At 41.8% G+C, this 22,246-nt stretch overlaps 1 protein-coding gene across 1 annotated transcript in view; it reads left to right on the plus strand.

Annotated features, from left to right (window-relative positions):
• znf536 (zinc finger protein 536) overlaps positions 1-22,246 on the plus strand; it is a 560,712-nt gene that overhangs the window by 534,911 nt on the left and 3,555 nt on the right. The window lies entirely within an intron of this gene.

The raw sequence follows: 22,246 nt of genomic DNA on the forward strand, positions 1-22,246 counted from the left end.
AACACCTGTGAGGTCTGATATTTGGACGACAAAACATCATGGATTGCATTTTATTCTGGTGAGTCACCATTGTACAGCACAAGGACAATGATATGCAAATGTGCAACCCAAAGAATAGGCACTACATGGGCAATAGGCTATTACTGCAAATTTGCCCAAGTTTTACCCAAGTGTCATGTGAGGACAGTGAAGGTCCAAACTTGTCCTTAAAAATAAGTCTGAGCTGTCTTATATTGGCAGCAAAAGTGACAATTGGCTTCAGCATCCCTGGGCTAGAATTTGAGACGGCGGGGGGGCGAATCAGCAAACCTTCTGCTGATGATCAGTAACCAGTGACCTCTACTGGAATAAAAAGAGAAAATGCTGGAAATATTCAGCAGGTCAAGCACCACTGCGGAGAGAGAGAGTAACCTTTAAGCAAAACTGGGATAAATGAGAGATTAAACAACTTGTAAGAAAGGTAGGGAAAGGGTGGGGGAGAGGAAGGAACAAAAGTAAAGGTCTGTGATGGGGGTGGGAGGCAGGAGACATTAAACGTCAAAAAGGATGTTGGTGCAAGACAAAAGGGCATTTTACTAGAACATGTAAAGAAACAAAAGATGGGTCTAGAGGAGGTGTAAGTAGCAGCAACAGAATCATTAAAAATACTTGCTGTCCAAAAAAAAAATGGGATTAGTGGTTATGACCTGAAGTTATTGAAATCATTGTTGAGTCTGGAAATCTGAGCATGTGGACGATAAGCGAGGATAAGTTCAGACTTGGCCACGATGTTCCCTTGGCTGAATAATCTGTTAAGATTCACTGGCTAGCCTCGCATGCAATGAATGGCCAGTTGGAGTAAGATAAAAGAATGCTGCCAGAGATTGGGGAGCTGTATTCCAGTATATGCCAACGTCCCAGCATACAGCATGGTGCTCTAAATTGCCCATAGCAATCAACACATTGGTGCAGATGGCCAAAATTGTGTGTTAAAATGTTATCTTTTATCTCTTAAACCTCTAACATTAAAATAAGAACTTGTCCTCTATTCTTTGATAGAATGAATTTAGAAAGAAATCCTCTATGGTGAATTAGCCTATTAACACTTAGGGCTCAATTCCAACTCCCTCTAAATTAGGCACTGTGGCAGGAGTTACCTACTCCTTCACACCTTGATCTGGCTAACTGGGGTTTGGAATTGCAGATAGCAAGGACATCCAGCCTTTAGCAATATGCAGATCAGAGTCCGATGACATCATTCATCGCATTTGAATCCCCGAATCAGATTTCCACCCCACTACAGCATCAAAACTACCCTCATCAAAGTCACAAGCTATATTCCATATGACTGTGTCAAATCAATATTGTCTCTTCTTGGCCTGTTCAACTTGACTGCAATGCCTCTCCACCCTCATTCAGCTGATGGGACTGCACTCAGCTAGTTCCATTCCTATCTATCTAATCATAGTCAGAGAATCACCTGCAATGCTTTTTCTTTCTGCTCCCGCATCGTTACCTCTGGTGTCCCCCAAGGATCTATTGTTGCTCCTTCCTATTTCTCATCTACATGCTGCCCCTCAGTGACATCACCTGAAAAATAAATGTTAGATTCCACATATACACAGGTGACAGCCAGCTCTACTTCACCACCACCTCTCTCAAAGCTTACACTCTTTCCAAATCTGCTTGTCTGACATCTTTTATTGGATGAGTGGAAATTTCCTTGAACTAAATATTGGGAAAAATGAATCCATTGCCATTGGAGCCCACCACAATCTCCATTCCCTAGCTACTGATTCTATCCCTCTCCCTGCCAACTTTCTCAGGCTGAATCAGACTGTGCACAACATTGATTTCATGTTTGACCCTGAGATGAGCTTCACACAATATATCTGCGCTATCACTAAGACTGACAGTTTCCACCTGTATAGCATCACCTGCCTCTGCCCCTGCCATGGCTCATCTGCTGCCGAAACCCTTACCCATGCCCTTGACTTGACTTGACTATTCCAATGCCTGACCAACCTTCAACATTTACCCTCTGTAAACATGAGGTCATCCAATATTCTATTGCTGTGCCCTAACTTATACAAGGTCCTGTTCACTTGTCACACCCATGCTTACTGACCTACATTGGCTCCTGATTAAGCAACATTTCAATTTTGAAATTCTCATCCTTGTTTTCAAATTCCTCCATGGCCTCTCCCCTCTGTATCTCTGTATCTCCTCCAACCACACAACCCTCCAAGACATATGCACTCTCTAGCTCCGGCTTCTGGAGCATCTCTGATTTTAATTGCTGGCAGCCAGACCTTCAACTGCCTGGTGCTAAGCTCTGGAATTGCCTCCCTAAACCCCTCCACCTCTCAATCTTGCTTTCCTCCTTTAGGACCCTCCTTAAAGCCCACATCTGTCCTAATTTCTCCTTGGCGTCAAATTCTTTTGTGCAGTGTCTTGGGTTATTTTAAAGATGTTATATAAATACAAGTTGTTGTTGTTCTTGTGAAACACTTGGTGATGTTTCAATCTGCCAAGACACTATATAAGTCCAAATATTTGTTTTTGAGAAACAGATTAGAAATGATAGTTGTTGTGGAAGCATGCAAAGATGCGTGTGCAATGCTCACCACTGCTGTAGGTAGGCTAATGGAATTATAACATATGGATTTCTTTGCTGCTCCGCATTGATATTTCTGTTGAGATATTACTATGCCAGATTAACATAAAGTACAGTATTTCTGTTTATGCTACCACAATAAAATAAACCTCCCTGTCCTGTTTTCATGCCCGCATTCATTTCTCCCCTCTTGGGCACTCCGCCCTCCCAAAGTTCTATCCCAAACTTTCTGCACTCCTTCACTTTCCTAATCTCTTGCTGCCATCCCAGGCTTGGCACCCCCATAGATAAGCCTAGAGCATTCAATTGTGCCTCTCTTGCCATCCTCTGAAGGGCCCATCGAATCATTCCTCACAGTTTCCCCATGAGCGACAACCTTCAACTGCCTGATCCTACTCTGTCGCTGACCTTCCTGTCCAGGGTGCGTGCTGGGGCTAATTTTACCAATCTCTTTCCCGGCCAACATCTATCCAAGTACTGATCCTGTGAACTTTGCCAGCAGAATCAACTACCCCTACATCTCCCTCCAAAATATCCATTCCCTTGTGAATATGTTTGTTGTCCATAAGCTTACTTTGGATGATTTCATCAATGTCTCGCCCTTGATGGAAATCTGGCAGAAGGGTGATGACACCTTCTCCATAGATGAAGCCTCCGCTCCTCCCTGATTATACCTTCCACCACTTGCCTCAGCAACACCATTGCTGTGGCAGTGTGCTTTTACTACCAGGTCACACCTTTGTCTGCCCCCAATTCCTGGCACTTTCTCCTTCTTTGAGCATCTCATCTTGCTCTTCTCTCCTCACTTCTCATATAAAAGTCTCTTTCTCTATTGCTCACCCAATCACCATAAATAATTCCTCATTGAAATACCTTCACTGCTTCTTCCAGAAGCCACTACACAGAGTGACTTCTCATCCTTGGTGATCTCAGATTCCATGTCAATTCATCAAGCTCTGTGTTCATTGCTCTCCTAACCTCCCTTAATTTCTCTCTCCATATAAAAACCACAACCCATTTTCAGGCCCATCTCCTTGACCTTGCCATCTCACGTGATCTCCCTTCTCCCATCATGTCGATCACTAATAAAGCATTCTCTGATCTCTTTCTTGTATCACTCTCCAACTACTTTGCTCTACCCCATCCCTACGCTTCTGTGTCCACCAGTAGAAAATTTCTCCCCCAATTCACTTCCTACAGCACTGCGATATTTCTGCAGCTGCTGATCTGCTCAATCACACCCTCCCCTCCACCTTTGATGCCCTAGTTTCCATTCAAATAATTACACTCTCTCATCCTGGCCGTCACTCTGGTCCTCAGCTCTGATCTCTTAAGTCCAAGTGTTGGAGACTTCAATGGATAATAGTGGACAACCAGTTTAGCTATTCATTGCCAGATCTGACTGGACCATATAAAACACAATTGGGTCCTGCTCTCATCTGCTGAAACTGCTGTGTCCCAAAGTTTTCCTGGAATGTAAAAATAACCCTGTCTTCTTTTCTTTGGTGCTCGCCATCTTCTTTAATCCCTCTCCCCACCCTCACTTTCAACAATAAGTGAGATGAGCTCATGAACTCATTTGTCACTAAGATTGAGATCCTCTGAACAGCTGCTTCTGCCACTTTGCTGTCTTCCCTAGCTCACCAGGCTAAACTTCCTCAAAGGCTCCCTCTGGCCAGCCTTCCATGTTCTACCTTCCGTAAACATTGGTCATCGAAAACTCTGCTGTCCACTTGCACCAAGTCTCATTCACCCATCATCCAGGTGCTCACTGATCTACATTGGTTTCTGGTTAGCAAACCTAGATTTTAAAAGTCTCATCATTCATTTCAAATCCCTCTTTGGCCTTGACCCCCTCTACCTCTGTAATCTCCTCCAGCCTTACAAGCTTCCGAGATAGCTGTGCTCATCCAATTTTAGCCTCTTAAGCAATCCCCATTTTAATTGCACCACCATTGGCTGATGTGCTGTTGGCTGTTGAGGCCTAAACTGTGGAATTCTCTCCCTAAACCTCCCCCCCTCTCTTTCTCTCTTTCCTCCTTTAAGTCACTTCTTAAAACTACCTCTGGCAAAGCTCTTGGTCAACAGCCCCCAAGATTCTCCTATGTGACTTTGTGTCAAACTTTGTTTGATAATTCTCATATTAAGTGCCTTGGGATGCTTTACTACAGTAAAGGTTGTATATAGATGCAAGTTGTTGTTGTTGTAGTCTACCAGTAATACAATTCAGCCAATTTTGGAGACAGTTCAAATCAGTGTATAAGAAGCATTTTATACACACAGGCCATTCATTGAACAAATTACTCTTAATAGCATATAAATAAATAGCTATATTCTGTGGATTTTATTCTACACCTCCACATACATTACAAAAATAACTTTAATGTAAATTTTATAGTATCAAATGCATTATCAGAAGATGTACATCAGTTAGTTGCTGACTTTAATGTGAATGTGACCTGGGTATCATAATTGAATGTCTTAGTAACTTAATGGACTTGTGATTTAGATCTAGAGCCATCAAGATTCACAAGATGATCAATATTGAGTCAGCCAGTTGATAGACAGACAAAAATACTGTCTCTTCCTATCATATTTTTCAGACCTTAAAACCACTAAAATATACTGATGAGGTCACACGAATAATCGGATTGACAGGTCTCAAGAGCATAGCCCAGTGGAAACAAATAACAATTAACATGATTTACAAAATAGTTTCCAGTTATAGGAATTGCTTCATTGTTGCATTTTTGGCCCAGAATTTGCTTGCAAAATATCAGCAAGTTTAATGCACTCATTGTTATTAGTGTATAAATAACCCAGCACTTTATGGCAAGCACGATTCACACCCTGAGTTGTGATGAATCGCCACATATTGCTGAACGATTTGCGCTGCTCTGTCGCTAGCCTTGCAAAAACAGGGGCTTGTTAACAATAACATAGCAACATTCCAGTGATGATATTTATGTTCGTGCAATGCCACTCAAATTTTCCAGCCTAGGAGAAAGAACTATTGAAGCTGTGAAGTCTCAATCCTGCAGGTAATAAATTGTTCTTCAAGGTCTTTAGCATTTAAATATTTTTCTTGCATTTCCTCTTTTTCTCTCACTCTTAATCCAGCCTTTCTTTCCCTCTCTTTATTTCTCTTTCTGTACCTAGTTTGACTCTAATTTGTCCTATTTCCTTTTTCGTCACTCCTGTTTCTTTCTCTTTCCATAAATCTCGTTGGTTAAGGAGATAGACTGTTGCGCTATCATTCATCAATGCCCCGTTGACCTTGCATTTCCAGCAATTTACAACACAAAGAAACTTCAACCTGACAGATGCAGAAAGAACCTAACTTGTGGGGCATGCCGTGAGAAGCCCTGTTCCAACAAATCCTGACAACCGACTGAGAAGTGAGCAATACACTTTCACAATGAAATCGCTGGTTGAGCGACCAACTTTGATGGTGGCTGATTTACAGAATAAGTTCATTTTTATGTGAGGTGCAGGGCGTTGGGCTTAAGGCAGGAGTCCAAATAAAGATATCAGAGAGCAACTGCGAACTTCACCCTTGGCCATTTCTTACGTCCAGTCTGTCCCAACGTATGATACTGTGGTGCTGAACAAGAGATTTCAGTCCAGAAACCTATCCACTTGTTTTCCATACGATGTTTATATTAAAAATCATTTGTGATAATTTAATGTACGATTGCAAAGGAGAATTTTTTTCCTGTTCTGTTAATGCAAACCAACTGGACTCATTTAAATTCAACTTTAACACGTACCCAAGGTTTTAAGGAATTACTATCGGGCACTCAAAATGTCTTCACCAGTTGTCTCTGACTGTGTTGTAAGCCATCAACTTTGAGCTTGTTTTCATATCTGGATCATATCAATGACAATCTGAACCTTTTCAAGAAGAAACCGTGGCTAGTGGTCAACAGGGAATGAGTTAAAAGAAACTCGCTTAAATTTATGGTGGAATTGTGTTACAATATAAATTGGTGTAAGAAGGAGTAGCTAGCAGATCATAGCTGTTAAAATGATGGTAAATCCTTCAGTGACCAGAGGGCAGTCATAAGATAAAAAGGCACCTTTCTCTTGCTACATATGAAGGGCACTGAGTCAGTGACAGTGGTGAAATTAGATGTAGCTAGTAGCTATCATAATTTTTATGGCACCAGCTTGTTCCTTACTAGAAATGTGAGCTAAGTGAGTTACATATGATGAATTCTGCAGGAAAGTGTCCAATTCACTGGTGAAGCAGTGTTATTACACTGTCTTCTTTTACAAATGCCTGTTGACAGCAAGCAGAAATTTACTGAGGTGGAAATATATAAGTATGTTTTTTTTAAAAAAATTAGTTGCCAACTCCCCTGATCCTCCAACTGCAGTGTTTAGAATAACACTGTTTTTGTGGTGAATAGTCACAACATGATGAACTATTCAGAGGTTTGCTAAATTGATGTGCTATTTATGCTTATCTAAAACTATTGCTAAGACATTCACCTCCACTCTATCCCTTATATCATTGCTACTATGAAAATGAGCTTTCCTTGGAACAAATGTTTTGATTGGCATCTACGAATCAATGCACAAGGTTTCTTGACTGATGCCATTTTTAAAAATATGCAACGTAAGGTCATTTTTGTATATAACATTTGCAATAGGATATCATTAATTGTAATGGTAAACTTATCCAGATGCCTGTTGCCTGGGGCACTGAAGGCGTTTTACCATTCCTGTTGATTATTGGCAGTGTTATGTTCAGATTTAAGTAATCTTGTATTTGCACAGTTAGTTTTGATGGTGTTTTCAGGACAATTGAACCTAGTAAAAGTTGATTTCAGAGCTGATTAAAAGGACCAGAGAATCTACTCATTTTAATAATGAGATTTTAGTTCTACTTTGCTCTTATTACATAAGAAGCTCCTGCATGTAAAAGAAGCACTTGGTGAAAATAAGAGGCCCTGGCATAAGACTAGTAACCATGTCTAATTGAGAAGGATTCCATTTAAACTCTAGAAGTTGTAAATGAACGGGATGGCAAGTATTTCACAGATGGCTGCGTTAAAATGCAGCCATGGTATTCAGTGAGTTCTTGCAACAAAATATCCTGTGATTATACTTGGAGACCGTGGTGGAAATACCATATTGATTGCTCATTGTATACAAACCTAACAGAGGTATTTGGAAGACAGTACTGTCCCTAATTTTATATTTGTTGCTATATGTTTAACACTCAGCTTTTAATGCGATAACATTGTATGTTGGTACTTCTTCTGACACTAAAAAATTGTGTGCATCTCAAGTCGCTTACCTGGATACCTTATTAGTTAGTGTGACGTAATGAAAACTGAAAACGTTGGAAATAATCAACAGGTCAAGCTGCATCTGTGGAAAGAGAAACAAAGTTAGTAGCTGGATTTTATGCTCCCCACCACCCCTGACCTGTCTGAAATTTTATGGGGGTGAGGGTGAGGAGGTGTCAGGTGGCCCGCCATCCTTTGGCCTACTGAGGCCCTTAAATGGGCACTTAATAGTCATTTAAGGGTCTCAGCCCAGGGGGAGGCCCACACCATGAAGGAAGCCTGGCATGTTGTAGGACAAAGGGAAGGCCTCCCCCTACTTTTTAGCCAGGGTCAGCACCCTGTAAAATCCAGCCCAATTTTTCAGGTCAGTGACTTTTCATCAAAGCTCAATGGCATCGATCTGAAACGTTATCGCTATTTCTCCCTCCCCAAATGCTGCCAGACCTGCTGAGCATTTCCATTATTTTTTGCGTTTAATTTCAGATTTCCAGCATTCGCTGTATTTTGATTTAATATTTAGTAACAACAGTGTACTCTCAGTCTTTTTTATTTGCATGTAATCCTGTTTAATTATTTAAATGGCATACAAAGACACATGGTGACAGTGGTTGGAATGTGTTGTTTAATCTAATACAAATCCTACCTTTTTGGTAGAATCATCTGAGATTGAATTATCTGAACTCATCCCCTGCAAAGTTAAAACATAATGTGCATTACAAAAAGTATGTAATTTGCATTACAAACATGGAACATCACAGTCTATTAATACAGCCAATGGTTATTGTTCGTAATTAGTTCACCATAAAATCTATAATTCCCTGCAGCAAATTTTAATTATTCATATAAACCTATGGACCCACTAGGTCAGTCAGCTCTAGGTATTACTGTATAAAGTCCTTGGTTGAATTCTTATCTGAGTGCAAGGACATGTTTGTAACTGCTTCGCAGGAAGACCCTTTCTCCTTCCAGTCGGTGCGAGTACACAGTCTGAACTCACGCCATCAAATTTGCCTGTTAATAAAACTTTACCACTCAGGCCTTTCAGTGATCATTTTAACATTATTGGAGTTTTGCGCAGTTAGATTGCCCCTCACACTCCACCCTTCTTTCTTCCTTTATTAGCAAGCCAAAGATGTAGGTTACATTGACCTGTATGTGAGTTTTAAAAAAATAAAAACATAAAATGGGCTTAATTTGCCAAAGCAGTTCCCTGACAGCTGTGACTGAAATTTACATTATTAAATCATAAATTATCTTTAAGAATACTGGTATCTGATGGAGTATCCTAATCCCTACAATTTATTGTGACCATAAAGGTTGCATGTTTGCGCATTTGCCTCTGTTACATTTCTTAAAATAAGATTGAGCTGTCAAATGTGACTGCACTGATGCAGCACTTCAGTGTCCTGTGTAATGGCACTCCATGAGTTTTCTCCAGAATTTTTGGTACACACAGCCCTGGTTCTAGGCACAAGCTACAGGTCAATTTTGAGAGGAACCTCCTCAGATGGAGGATAAAAGAAAAAGTAGTTGAATGTTCCAGCACATCTTTTCTTCCTGTCAGCTTAACAGTGGCCTAAAATCAGGTTCTATATCCAACTCAGTCGTCAGGTAGCCAAATGAGCACCTAACAAGAGATATAAACAAAATAAATCAAAATCTACAAATAGTTCCTCGGTGAATGGGATGTTTTAATGTGAAGGTACTCCTTTAATACGTTGCTCCCCTATAACATACTCCATTCTCCACACCTGTTCTGCTTAAAGTACCTAATAAATATACAGATAACATATCAGATAACTAATGAGCAAATTTTTTTCTTCATGCATTTGCCTAGGTCCCCCTTATTTTTTCCCTGTAAAACCTTTCCTATTTGTGATCTGATGAAAAATACCAGGTCCATATTGAAGCTGCAAAGAAAGAATCAAATTTGAGAGATAAACCCGAAAACAGAAATAAAAACTCACAACTAGAACAACAAAAATGGTAAAATAAAATAGAACTGGCATCATGTATTCCCACAGTTCTATTATCGTTAGAAAATAGCCAGCTATAAAATAGTCTGCATGTGTACCAGTTAGAAACATATTCCTATTGCCATTAAAATTGTTACTGTTTAGTGGCGCCTAGCCCTACATTTCATAATGTGGTAATGCCCTGGTACCTGGCACATGATTCTTTGTTTTGCACTTGTTTATATCATGGCGCCATTATCAAACTGATGGACTCACTGTTATCTGAACAATTGCTAAGCACCAGTTTACAGCTTGAAGGAGGAAAGCACCAAAGGGGAGTGAAATTAAAGGGGTAGTGCTCCGTCTTTACACAGGAGAGAATTTTGGCCTGAATTTTACGTTGATTAGGTGGGCGCGCACCCGACCTGATTGGGTGTGAAATCACTCGAGATGACGTTGGGCAAGCGTCCCGATGTTATTGTGCACTTGCATTACATTTCGCAACAGTTAAGAGGGCAATTAAGCCCATTAATGGCACAGTTGTCTGCTATTTTTCATCGCCCGTCCAACCTTATGGTTGGCAGATGAGCGAATCGGCCAGGCGGCCTTTACATTTCTCATGAAACCTCATTGAAAGGCGGGATGAGGTTTCCGTAATGAAATAAAATAAAAATAAAAATAAAAATCTGTGGGCAGCATTTTTATCATCTGTATTTTCTGGTGCCTGATTGTGATGTTCAGACAATTTTTTTCTGCTGTTTAAAACTTTATTGGAACATTTTCGGTCCTACAGCTCCCTGAAGCAGCTCTCTGCCTTCAGGTAGCTTTCTTTCAGCACTCGCCCATGTTCGCGCTGATGTAATCGCCCACACTCCTCTCACCCCCACTCCTGTAGCGCTGAGCTTTTCAGCACCCAGTTCATGCTGGTGGCTGTTAATTGGCCAGCCAGCGTGAAATTGCTCTTGGGGCCGATCGTGGTCAGCAGTCTGTTTCCCGTCCAATCCCGGGCCTGTCGATCGCTCCTGCCGCCGAGCTAAAAATTCGGTCCTTTGTTTATTTAAAAAGTCAATTTTGTTGTGACTGTAGAATTCTATTCCAGTTCCCCCTTCTTGGTGGGATTAATTACGGAGAGCATGAAGGCTGCCTCAGGAGCACCTGGCATGAAATGAACTACAAGCTGGAAATTCCACATTCCCAGGGTGAAATATTGTACCCTCCCCCATGGTGAGTTTGTTGGCGGAGGGCATTTAATCAGAGGGGACGATGGAGGGTGGGGCCCCAGCACCTTCTCGCCTCCACACTGGTTAAATCCATGGTGGGAAGGCCCATGACGGCTTACATGCCCCTCCACCAATTTAGGCCATTAAGTGGGCAAGTAATTAGTAATAACCCAATGGCGGGCAAAGAGCTCGCCATGCGGGAAGACTGACGAGCAAACCTTGGCATGTTTGCTTGCGGGATCCCAGAGGAGGGGTCCCACATTCAAAGACACTCGGAGCCTGATCAAGGGACCCAGGATTGGGAATGGGTGGCCCTCTGAAAGCCACCTCCTTGTCCTTGCTGCCAAACCCCCTCCCCACTCTCCCCCACACCCCCCTTCTTACAACCCCCACCCTCCTGCCAGGTCCATCCTCGATCCGCGGCCTCATGTGGTGTAGTACTAGCAACAGCCACTGCCTCTTAGGTGGTACAGCTGAGTATAGAAGAGCTGCTGGCCTCTGATTGGTCAACAGCTCTTGGCAGGCGGGACTTCTGCTTGACCCCGGGGATGCCCTGCTGCTGGCCTGTTAATTGCCTGATTGGCACAACATGGGGCCGGCCTTCTCAAAAAGAGGTGACGTGGGGGTCTCATGGGCTCTCAGGCCAGTGGCTGAAACCCCCATCTGCCCTACAAGATTCACAATAATGGTTCCAGGAATGAGGAACTTCAGTTATGTAGGTTGACAGGATATTTGTCAGAGGAATTATGAGGAGCCTGGACAGGGTAGATAGGGAAGAACTGTTTCCATTGGTGGAATGATTGGGATCAAGAGGGCACAGATTTAAGGTAATTTTTAAAATCATTCATGGGATGTGGGTGTCACTGGCTGGGCCAGCATTTAATGCCCATCCCTAGTTGCCCTTGAGAAGGTGGTGGTGAGCTACCATCTTGAACTGCTGCAGCCCATGTGGTGTAGGTACATCCACAGTGCTGTTCGGGAGGGAGTTCCAAGATTTTGACCCAGCGGCAGTGAAGAAACAGTGATATATTTCCAAGTCAGGATGGAGAGCGACTTGGAGGGGTACTTCCAGGTGGTAGTGTTCCCATCTATCTGCTGCCCTTGTCCTTCTAGATGGTAGTGGTAGTGGGTTTGGAAGGTGCTGACTAAGGAGCCTCGGTGAATTCCTGCAGTGCGTCTTGTAGATGGGACACACTGTGTGTCGTTGATGGAGGGAGTGAATGTTTGTGGATGTGGTGCCAATCAAGCAGACTGCCTTGTCCTGGATGGTGTCAAGTCTCTTGAGTGTTGTGGGAACTGCACTCATCCAGGCAAGTGGGGAGTATTGCATCACACTCCTGACTTGTGCCTTGTAGATGGTGATCAGCCTTGGGGAGTGAAGAGGTGAGATATTCATCGCAGGATTTCTAGCCTTTGACCTGCTCTTGTAGCCATAGTATTCATATGGCTAGTCTAGTTCAGTTTCTGGTCAATGGTAACCCCCAGGATGTTGATAGTGTGGGATTCAGTAATGGCAATGGCTGGATTCTCTCTTGTTGGAGATGGTTATTGCCTGGCACTTGTGTGGTGCGAATGTTACTTACCACTTGTCAGCCCAAGCCTGGATATTGTCCCGCTCTTGCTGCATTTGGACACAGACTGCCTCAGAATCTCAGGAGTCGTGAATTGTGCTGAACATTGTGCAATCGTCAGCAAACATTCTGCTTCTGACGTTATGATGGAAGGAAGGTCATTGATGAAGCAGCTGAAGGTGGTTGGCAAAAGAAGTATTGGAGATATGAGGAAATACTTTTTCATGCAGCGAGTGCTTAGGATCTGGAATGCTCTGCCTGAGAGTGTGGTGGAGACAAGTTCAATTGAGACAATCAAGAGGAAATTAGATCATTATCTGAAAATTAAGAATATGTAGGGCTACGAGGAGAAGGTGGGGGAGCAGCAATAGGTGAATTTCTCCTTCAGAGAGCCAGCAAAGACACAACAGATGGAACAGCTTCCTTCTGTGCTGTAACCATTCTGTGGTGCTGTAATTCCGTCCCCAGCCTGCAATATAGGGAAAAATTTTCCCCCCATTGGGGGGAACATTCAGGAGTGGGCATGTGCCGGTGCACCTCTGATCGGCGCCCCCAATTGGGGGTGCACTGCCATTTTATGTGAGTGGGCCAATTGGCCCGCCCAGCGTGATGTCCGCCAGGAAGCGCTATGTGCTCCCTGTGCGGACACTGTCACATGAGTTGGGACATATCCATCACTTTTAAGTAAACTTTTATTAAATTTTTGAAAACCTACATGAAACCTTAGCCTGCCCGTGGGTGAGGTTTCATGCTTTTTCTGAAGCCCGCCAGGGCTCCCAGCCTGCCCACCAACCTTAAGGTTGGACGGGCAGGTCCATTAATTTCTATTTAAATGGCCTCAATTGGCCATTGACAGGTCGGTGGGCACACAGCTGATTCGGCTGAGCCCCCACCGACCTGAAAATTGAAATAACGCAGTTCCGCCTGACGTAATCCCGCATCATTTTATGCGTCGGCAAACGGGCCCCGCCATCCCTGCTCGCTGACCTCAATATCCTGCCCATAGTATCCTGGGATTGGGCAAGTGCAAAGTGACTTTAGGATAGTATGAAGGCATGTCTCCACCAGTTATGGAACAGACCCTTGTGGGGAGGGCCTCTTCTACTCAATGGCAATGATCATTTTTCTAAAATTCGATGAAATTTACCATAACATTGCAATGTTCCTCTTTAAAAAGGAAGAGTACTTTGTACAAAAAGTACTCCCTTTAAACTGTTCTTCCCTTTTAACAGCAACAACACATATTGAAGCAAAGGATCTTCTTCCTCCTTCAGGTTCCATGCCCTAAAGGGGCATTGGTGCCCATGGACTTTCTTTGGATTGGTCCATGATTATGCTTGGCAAAGCATGCAGTGGTTTGCCATTGCCTTCTGCAGTACTGCTGACCAGGAAACTCTGAAACAAAGGATACACACTTTATAAAATCTATTAATCGCAACTCACTTTCAGCAATCTGTTATTCTGTGAATGATTTACAGAAACTTTGATCTGTGGAGTAAAGAATATTAATTTTTGGTGTATAAGTGGGTGTAAAACATGCATCACAAAAAACTGAATATAAGGTTAAGAGTAAATTTAACAATAAAATTTTAATGGTTGTGCCCCTTGTTCTCTGGATGCATGTGTGATTGGCTCCCATCCAGGTGTCATTTTGTTCCTTGGCAATTTTGTCCTCTCCTCTTCTGTGGGGTATAGTTCCATAGCTGTAAGTTGCCCTGTCAAGTCTCAGTTTAAATGGCCCCTGTTCACCCTTGAGGTTTGAAGGTGGTATTATAGACAAGTTACTTCCTGCCCTCATCTGTCTTGTCATTTGCAGCTGTAGCAGAAGTCACTGGGCTGTAATCATAAACTGGAACCTCTGGATGGTTCTATAAGCCCAGTGGCATCAAAGCCAAATATTGTCCTCAAGTGAAAACAGAAAACACTGGAAATACTGAGTTAGTTGGGCAGCATCTGTGGAGAGAACTTGGTTTCACTCTCCACAGATGCTGCCTGATCTGTTGAGTATTTCCAGCATATCCTGTTTTTATTTCAGACTTCCAGCATCCGCAGTATTTTACTTTTGAATTAGTGTCAAATATTGTACCCTGGTTATGATCAATCAAGGCTTTCAAAAGGGAATTGGATAAGCGCCTGAACGGAAGAAAATTGTAGGGTTATGAGGAAAGGGTGAGAGAGTGGCATTAACTAAATGGGTCTTGCAGAGAGTTGACCGTGGGCTCAATGGGCCAAATGCCCTCTTGCTGAGCTGTCACCAATCTATGATTCTATTCTATGATAGATAACAGTACAGTGATGGATCCTGGGACTATCCTGTTCTACAGGACTCAGAAACTCATTGGAAAAAACCTTACTGAGCCAGTGATAAAAACAAAAAACTGCGGATGCTGGAAATCCAAAACAAAAACAGAATTACCTGGAAAAACTCAGCAGTTCTGGCAGCATCGGCGGAGAAGAAAAGAGTTGACGTTTCGAGTCCTCATGACCCTTTCACAGAATATTCGCTCAGTTCTGTGGAAGGGTCATGAGGACTCGAAACGTCAACTCTTTTCTTGTCCGCCGATGCTGCCAGACCTGCTGAGTTTTTCCAGGTAATTCTGTTTTTGTTCTTATTGAGCCAGTGTTTGCTGGGGAGGTGGATTGGGGTGGGGCACTGCCAGTTTGATACTAAATTAAGTAACAGTGAACTGGAGTGAATGACAGAGGACAATATAGGTGCTGAGGTCATTGAGGAAGAATCAGATAGAATGATGTAAAACTTGTTACTTTTGCAGGAATCTTCTTGTCTTATCCCAACTACTATTACCCCAATAGCAAATCTTTTCTATGCAAAAGATTGAGCAACAAGGTGGATGATATCCTATTAAGCTCTGATCGTGGAATTATTAGAAGTTGGAAAATAATTTGAGTCCTTTATAATCAGATATAATCAGATATTTGAAAGCCAGTGATACTCACCTTATTATTTACATAACTCTTCATTCTTAAGCATTTTCCCACTGTCTGGTTCTGAGAATTTTTGCTTTGATTTATTTTAACTTTCTTTACTTACCTTTGTGCTTCTTTTCTGATTGTAAGCCGTCTTTGATTCTACTGTGTTTTTTGTTATGCGTGCCCTTTGTTCAAGCCTTGTCTTCTGTTACTTGTATTGTTCCCTCGCTATGGACTGACAGCCTTCATGTCTTAACACCTGCTTTGCTTTTTGTCCCCTTAATCCTAATTAATTGGATAGACCATTTTAAGTAGATTAATAAAAACCTCGCTAAACTGCAGAGTCCTTTATATGTCATGAAGCTGCAGAATGGGGCATATTTGACGAACTTTAAATGTTTAAGCTGAAAATTATATACATTCGGTACCAGGCATGTGATGAACCTTATTCCAACTGTGTAAACAGTATTAACCCTACAGATGGTGACCCCTGTGTGAACTTGTCTCTGTACTCAATTATTCAGCAGTAGTTTTCATAGCGCTGTATTCTTTCACTCCCACAAGGTGGCCCTATAGACCATTTATAAAGGAAGTCAGCTCTTACACAGTGAAACACGACGACTGCGATCTTAAGTCAGAGCAAAAATTATCTGCAAATGTGTTGCAAATGTTTTATTATGTATTTTTGTATATTAGTGCACTGTATAGTGCATTCAACATCCATGGATGAATCTGAGGGCATGCTCCATCGCATTACATTTGTACCCTGACATAAAATAATGTCTTTTTAACTCCATTAGTGTCAACTCCTATCAGAAAGCATTGTGCCTGATACTAATAGTGTTAAAAAAAGACTCACAGAAAATCCCTTACAAAATTATGGGTAAATGTGGATCTCAATATCTAGAGAAAGACATTGGTATTAAGAAATTATTGACCTGTGCTTTACTTTCAGATTCATGTTGTGCAGATTGTAACAGGATCTATTGTGGGTGAATTCCTAGCGGTTTTATATATTGCTTTGCATCTAATGACAAATGCTCAAAATGAATTAGAAGACAATGCACTTGCATTATGCTTTAATAAAAAAAAACCAAGCACACACAATATATTAAAAAGTGTTGTCTGCATACCCAGACCTCACACTTTGTAGCAGATGAAAAACTATCTGAAAATGCTGCACGTTTCTCATTTGGAGCCCAAAACTGACAAGCTCATTTCAATTTGCAAAATTCCCAGAACAAACAACAATTAACTCCGGATGACCTGAGATTCTGTTCACTTGAGAATGACATTGTGGCCTTAAAGGGACACAGAGTTTGATCTAGCCTGTAGAATATATTGTACATTTCAGAGCATGTCATTTCCGATCTTATATGGCAGTGGCCTTGGATTTCACAGTGGGGGAGGGTGGGGAGTCCGGTAAGGGTGCAAGAGTCCAGTAGCAGCAGCAAATCCAGACAATTGAGTACGTGGATATCCTGCCAATTTTAACAACAGGGCCTCAATTAAAAAGAAGTTCCCAGAGTCTCATTCGACACCCAGCAGCCAGCAGGCTTCAAAGGTGATCAGGGATCACGTGGAGGGTTCCAGTGTGATTGGTGGGAGGTCGGGGCTAGGGAGGCATTATCATCCTTTGCAAGTATTGGAGCGAAGCCCTCTGACTGCTCCTGCCCCACAAGCAGTACTAAAGTAAGCACTTTTTTTGAAAAGTTACCATAAAGTGGTCTTTATTAGCCAGTCAGACCCTCATTCTGTGGCTGCAGACAGTACACGAATCCAACTGACATGAAGTTAATATTTCATCACAGTGCCAAAGATATCATCAGGCCATGATCTCTGAATGTTAAGTACAATCCCACCTAGCTTTAGTGGGAGTCTCATCCATGCTTTTGCTACCTCTAGTCTTGACTATTCAAATGTTTTCCTGTTTGGCCTCCCATTTTCCACCTGACATAAGCTTGAGCTCATTTGAAACTCTGCTGCCCTTTTCTTAACTGGCACAGAATCCTATTTACCCATCCTGTGCCCGCTGATCCACATTGATTTCCAGTTCAGCAATGCCTCAATTTTAAAATGCTCAGAAATCCCTCCATGGCCTAGCCCCTCTCTATCTTTATAACCTCCAGCACTTCAACTCTATGAGATCTCTGTGCTATTCCAATCCTGGCCTTTTGTGCATGCTGATTTTCGTTGCTCCTCCATTGGCAGCCATGCCTTCAGCTGCCAAGGCCCTAAGTTCTGAATTCCATCCATAAACCTCTCCACCTCTCTACCTTGCTTTCCTCCTTTGAGATGCTCCTTAAGAACCTACCCCTTGACCAAGCTTTTTGTTGCCTGTTCTAACATCTTCTTATGTGGCACAATGTCAGATTTTGTTTGATAAGACACCCTTGTAGCATCTTAGGACATTTTACTATGAAGGTGCTATATAAATGCAAGTTATTGTTGTTGACAGTGTGATTTGCTGCCATAAAAATTATGACAGTCAGGAATAAGACAAGTTACAGCCAGGAGCTAAAATGTTCAAAACTTAATCTTCCCATGCACCATTCTGGAGCCTGTTAACTCATTTACCATGTGCAGTAGCTCAGAAATTCCATTCTTAGATGCCAAAAAATGTTATTGATCCATTTTTGCTGCTTACAATTGTTCACATTTTCACAAGCATTTGTGTCTTGTTGGGGGCAAGAGCTTCAGAGCGCAATTCTCTCTTCAAGGGGAATGATGGTAGGTCAAGTGCTGTCACCTCATATTTTCAAGTAAACGGTCTTTCATGTGGGTGGGAGGAGTAAGTGAGAAAGAGGAATGAGCAAGAAAGTCAGCTTTATTCATGCACTGCTAAAAGTGCTGAGCAGATTCTTTACTTTTCTGCATTAAAATGTAGTCAGCAGATTAAATTCTGTGAGAGGAGGCTGCCTATGGTTTCCTGTGCAATATTGAATGGCAAGTGTAATCTGAAGGAGCAGAGCATAGCAGCCTTTATACCTGCAGATGGTGCTGTAAGAAAAAAACACAGTCCCATCTGCAATCGAGCTGTGTGCTAGGGCAGGAATACATAGCACTGCACCCACTTTACTTCACACCGATCATGAATACTGACATTAAAACTACAGACCCAATATAGCTCTGATAAAATTGTGAAAAAGTGTTCCTTACAAGCAGCCTGGCACAATTGCATATTCTTCCAGCCTGTGAGTGAGATGACGGCTGAGCCTCTGTTTTTTGCCCTACTGAGATAATTGAGGATCATAATGGTGGGAAAGGACTGCAGTCATCACTCGCTGTCTGTCAGGTATCAGTACTCATCTCCGTGTCATCTGTCACCATTGAAGCACTGTGTCATCTTTACTCAGCCTTCAGAGCCGCTGTTTCTCATCCTGTTCATTATCTTGTGCACAGACCAGCCCCCCTTTTGTAAATGCATCTTTTTGTGACTCTCAATCTTCTGATTATGAATCGATGATCATGTGGTGTAAGAGAGATAGATGGCTTTTAGCTCCATCTTGTCTTCTCTAATTGTAAAATATTAGTTACATTAGACTCTGCTTTTTGATTAATGGAACTTATTTGGAGTGGCCTCTCCCAGCCTTCCCCGCCCCCCCCCCCACCCCCAAAGTCCTCCACTGACTTTCGAGAATGGAGTGATTTCAATTAAAGCAGACAAATAAGCCCTTCAGCTTCGAGATAGCTAAGCTATATGTATTGAATCCACAGGGCCCACAAGGCTGCTGTTGATTTCTTATAGCAGAATCTTCAGTGACTGGATGGACGTGCATGATTTAGTGGTTGCAGGTATAAATAAAATATGGAATATAATGAAGATCCAGTTTAAAAAATGATTACAGTTTTTTCTTCTTCAGAACGGCATATAATATTGAATGAAAACACAGTGTGCTAAGTTCTCACAATCAATCAGTTCAATTACAAAAGGTCTATTCACTGCCATGTGTCAAGGTTTATATGTTGCACAGAAGAAGATAAAGTTAAACAGCTACAAACAATCAAGCAAAAATTCTTTTCATCAGTTTGAAAAGGCTTAAATTAGATCTGCCACTTAATGTTTAATTTGCGCGATAACACTTTTTAAAGGAGATTGGTAATAGGCTGTGTGTGGCTCAAACGAGGCAGTTTCACATTTTGAGCATTGTTGTTTTATTGAAAGGGCAGTTTGATATTCAGGGAGAGGAATTATTTTTCATTTCAATTTCAAGAATTCACACAATGACTTGTGTTGTGCCTTTAAATACACGCCATTGCTTTTAAGGAAACGAAGCATCACACGTTAACGCTTTCATCTTCAGAGGTGCCTCCGACACAGGAGGGTGGTGTCCTGAAATTAATTTTTTATGAAAATGTCATGCAAAAAAATGCATTGTTCACTGACCAAGATGTCTGCTGACAGTATTAGCTGCATTGTTAATATATCTTTCAAAGGCTGAGGAACAAGGAAAGGTTGCCAGTTCTGTTCCTTCCCCACCCCCCGCCCTCATTCCACCCCCCCCCCCATTGTTTTGAAGGAAGAAACGTTTGTGTAGGTGTGTCAAATGCCCCAGTGCTTAACTGGTTAAATCAGTTTGATGTATAGCTGAGTATATAAAATAGACTAAACCCTGCTGCTTTATTTTTGCTCGATAGTTTTTTCCATGTATCCTGAAGATAGAATTACTGTTTGTAAGCAGCTGAAAGTCATTAGTGGGTCTGCAGTCTGTCAGGTGCTGGTGAAAATCTGCTGAAGCTGAATGGGTTCCTTTGCAGAGTGCTGGGAATTTGTCATGTGCTGATGAGCAGTTATAATAATATATGAGCAAATCACAAGCATTCTGCAAATTAATCAAATTTTTTTTTTACTCATCTCTGGGAGAGAGCGGCTTTGCAGCCCGCCATAGGTAGAACAGTCTTTACTCACAGATGGTAGTGCTGGCATCAGATGGAATTTATATAACAGTAATTCTGACTTCCTGCCAAAAGTAGCCTGAGAGACACAGGGGAAATTGTGTGAGGGCAGTCATGTGGTTTCACAAAGGTTGTTGCGGTAAGTTTTAGGGAAAAGCTTAAGATTTCTTTCTGTCTACTCTTGTTGTTTTAGCCTGAAGGAACAAAATCTTACTCAGTTGTGCCACAGGCCAAATCCACTGTGTAGTTTTTTTTGTGAATGTGTACCGAAACACTGTTTCACAGCTGTTTGAACTCTTGGCACAAAGAACCATATGACTTCATGTCCTCACTCTTCCCTTACAAGGATTGGAGGAGGGAAGGTTCAAAAGGTTGTTGCTCTACACGCCGCAGGGTGGAGGGGGCTTGCTGCTCAGGAAGTGATACTTTGCTCATTCACTTTCACTGTTCTGTTTGTCTCCACCTAGTGCATTTTGGGTAAAAAGAGGGAAACTTGAACTCTGGCAGAACATGGCACATTGAAAAAAAAACTTGAGTACTGCAGGGACAGCAAACACATTCAAAAATAAGCCAAACAATTCACTTACCCACTGCCATTTTTTAAACTGTGCAGGACACACGCACACAGACAAAAAAAAAATGAAGGCGTTGTAAAAACAAAGCACTGTGATGGCTGCTTTATGGGGTCATATTACAAAAGGCCGCTCAGTTCTCAATGACATTTATGATTGAGAATTTCCTTAGATCGCAGAATTTCAAAGCAATCCTGAGCTCGGAGGATCCTATTCTGCAGAGTATAAAATAGAGATGACACGAGCATTCCTTTTGTTGTTTTGTTCCAGTTTTCCACATAGATGTGAGGAGAATTTTTTTTCTTGGAATCATACACAAAAGATTAGGCGGGGGAGAAAAACTGTTTTGCCAGTACATGACCTGTAAGTCAAAAAGATTTGCCAAATGTTTTCTTGTGAATTTTGAGAAGATGGAGAATCAGCTACGTTACATTAGAGACTATCAGTAGACTGCAGTGTTTTGTATAATGTTAGGAGCTGCCCATTTGTTTTGGTTCACATGACTGCAGTGGAGTAAGTGGATTAGACTGAAACTTTACCATGCTTCATTGCAGCTGGTTGCAGACATCTGTCATTTCTCAGCCACGGCTTCAGTATCAGGCCACAAAAAAAACAGCAAAGTCTGACACCTTTCATTTTGCGCAGCCTCTTATAGAATAATGCAACGGAAAGACAACTTTGTATTTCAAAGTGGGCCTTTCACTCAGATCTACATCACTGTGACTTAAAGGAAAGCATCTTCAAAATCCTAACTTGTATTTCTTTTTTCTTTATTTAGTTAAAAAGGAGTTTTTTGAATTTTTATGCAATTAAAAAGTGTGATCGACATAAAATAGGCTGCAGACTGAGACTGCCAACAATGATGAATCTATAGATGGAATGGTGTTGCTTGTTCCCATCACGAGTCTGAAGTGTTCAGATAGAAATATAGCATTCTCCAAATATTGGGCAGTCTATCTTATATTATTAATATGGGCATTGTTCAATAAATATGATTCTGTTTTCTTTGAAGTATATATGCAAAATTACCTGTGCAATATTTTCGCAAGGAAAGGAAAGGAAAAAGGAAAGGGGCCGTACTACTGTCAATGCCTCCATCTAAGTGTGAATTGCTGTAAAGAATATCCTTTACTTGACAGTGATCAGAGAGTATCAAAAATGAATGCTGTGCAAATGTAACTCTTTGTTGCCATCACACCCTTTGGCCT

This window comes from Carcharodon carcharias, chromosome 7 (genome assembly GCF_017639515.1).
Source record: "Carcharodon carcharias isolate sCarCar2 chromosome 7, sCarCar2.pri, whole genome shotgun sequence".
Classification (NCBI taxonomy): Eukaryota; Metazoa; Chordata; class Chondrichthyes; order Lamniformes; family Lamnidae; genus Carcharodon; species Carcharodon carcharias.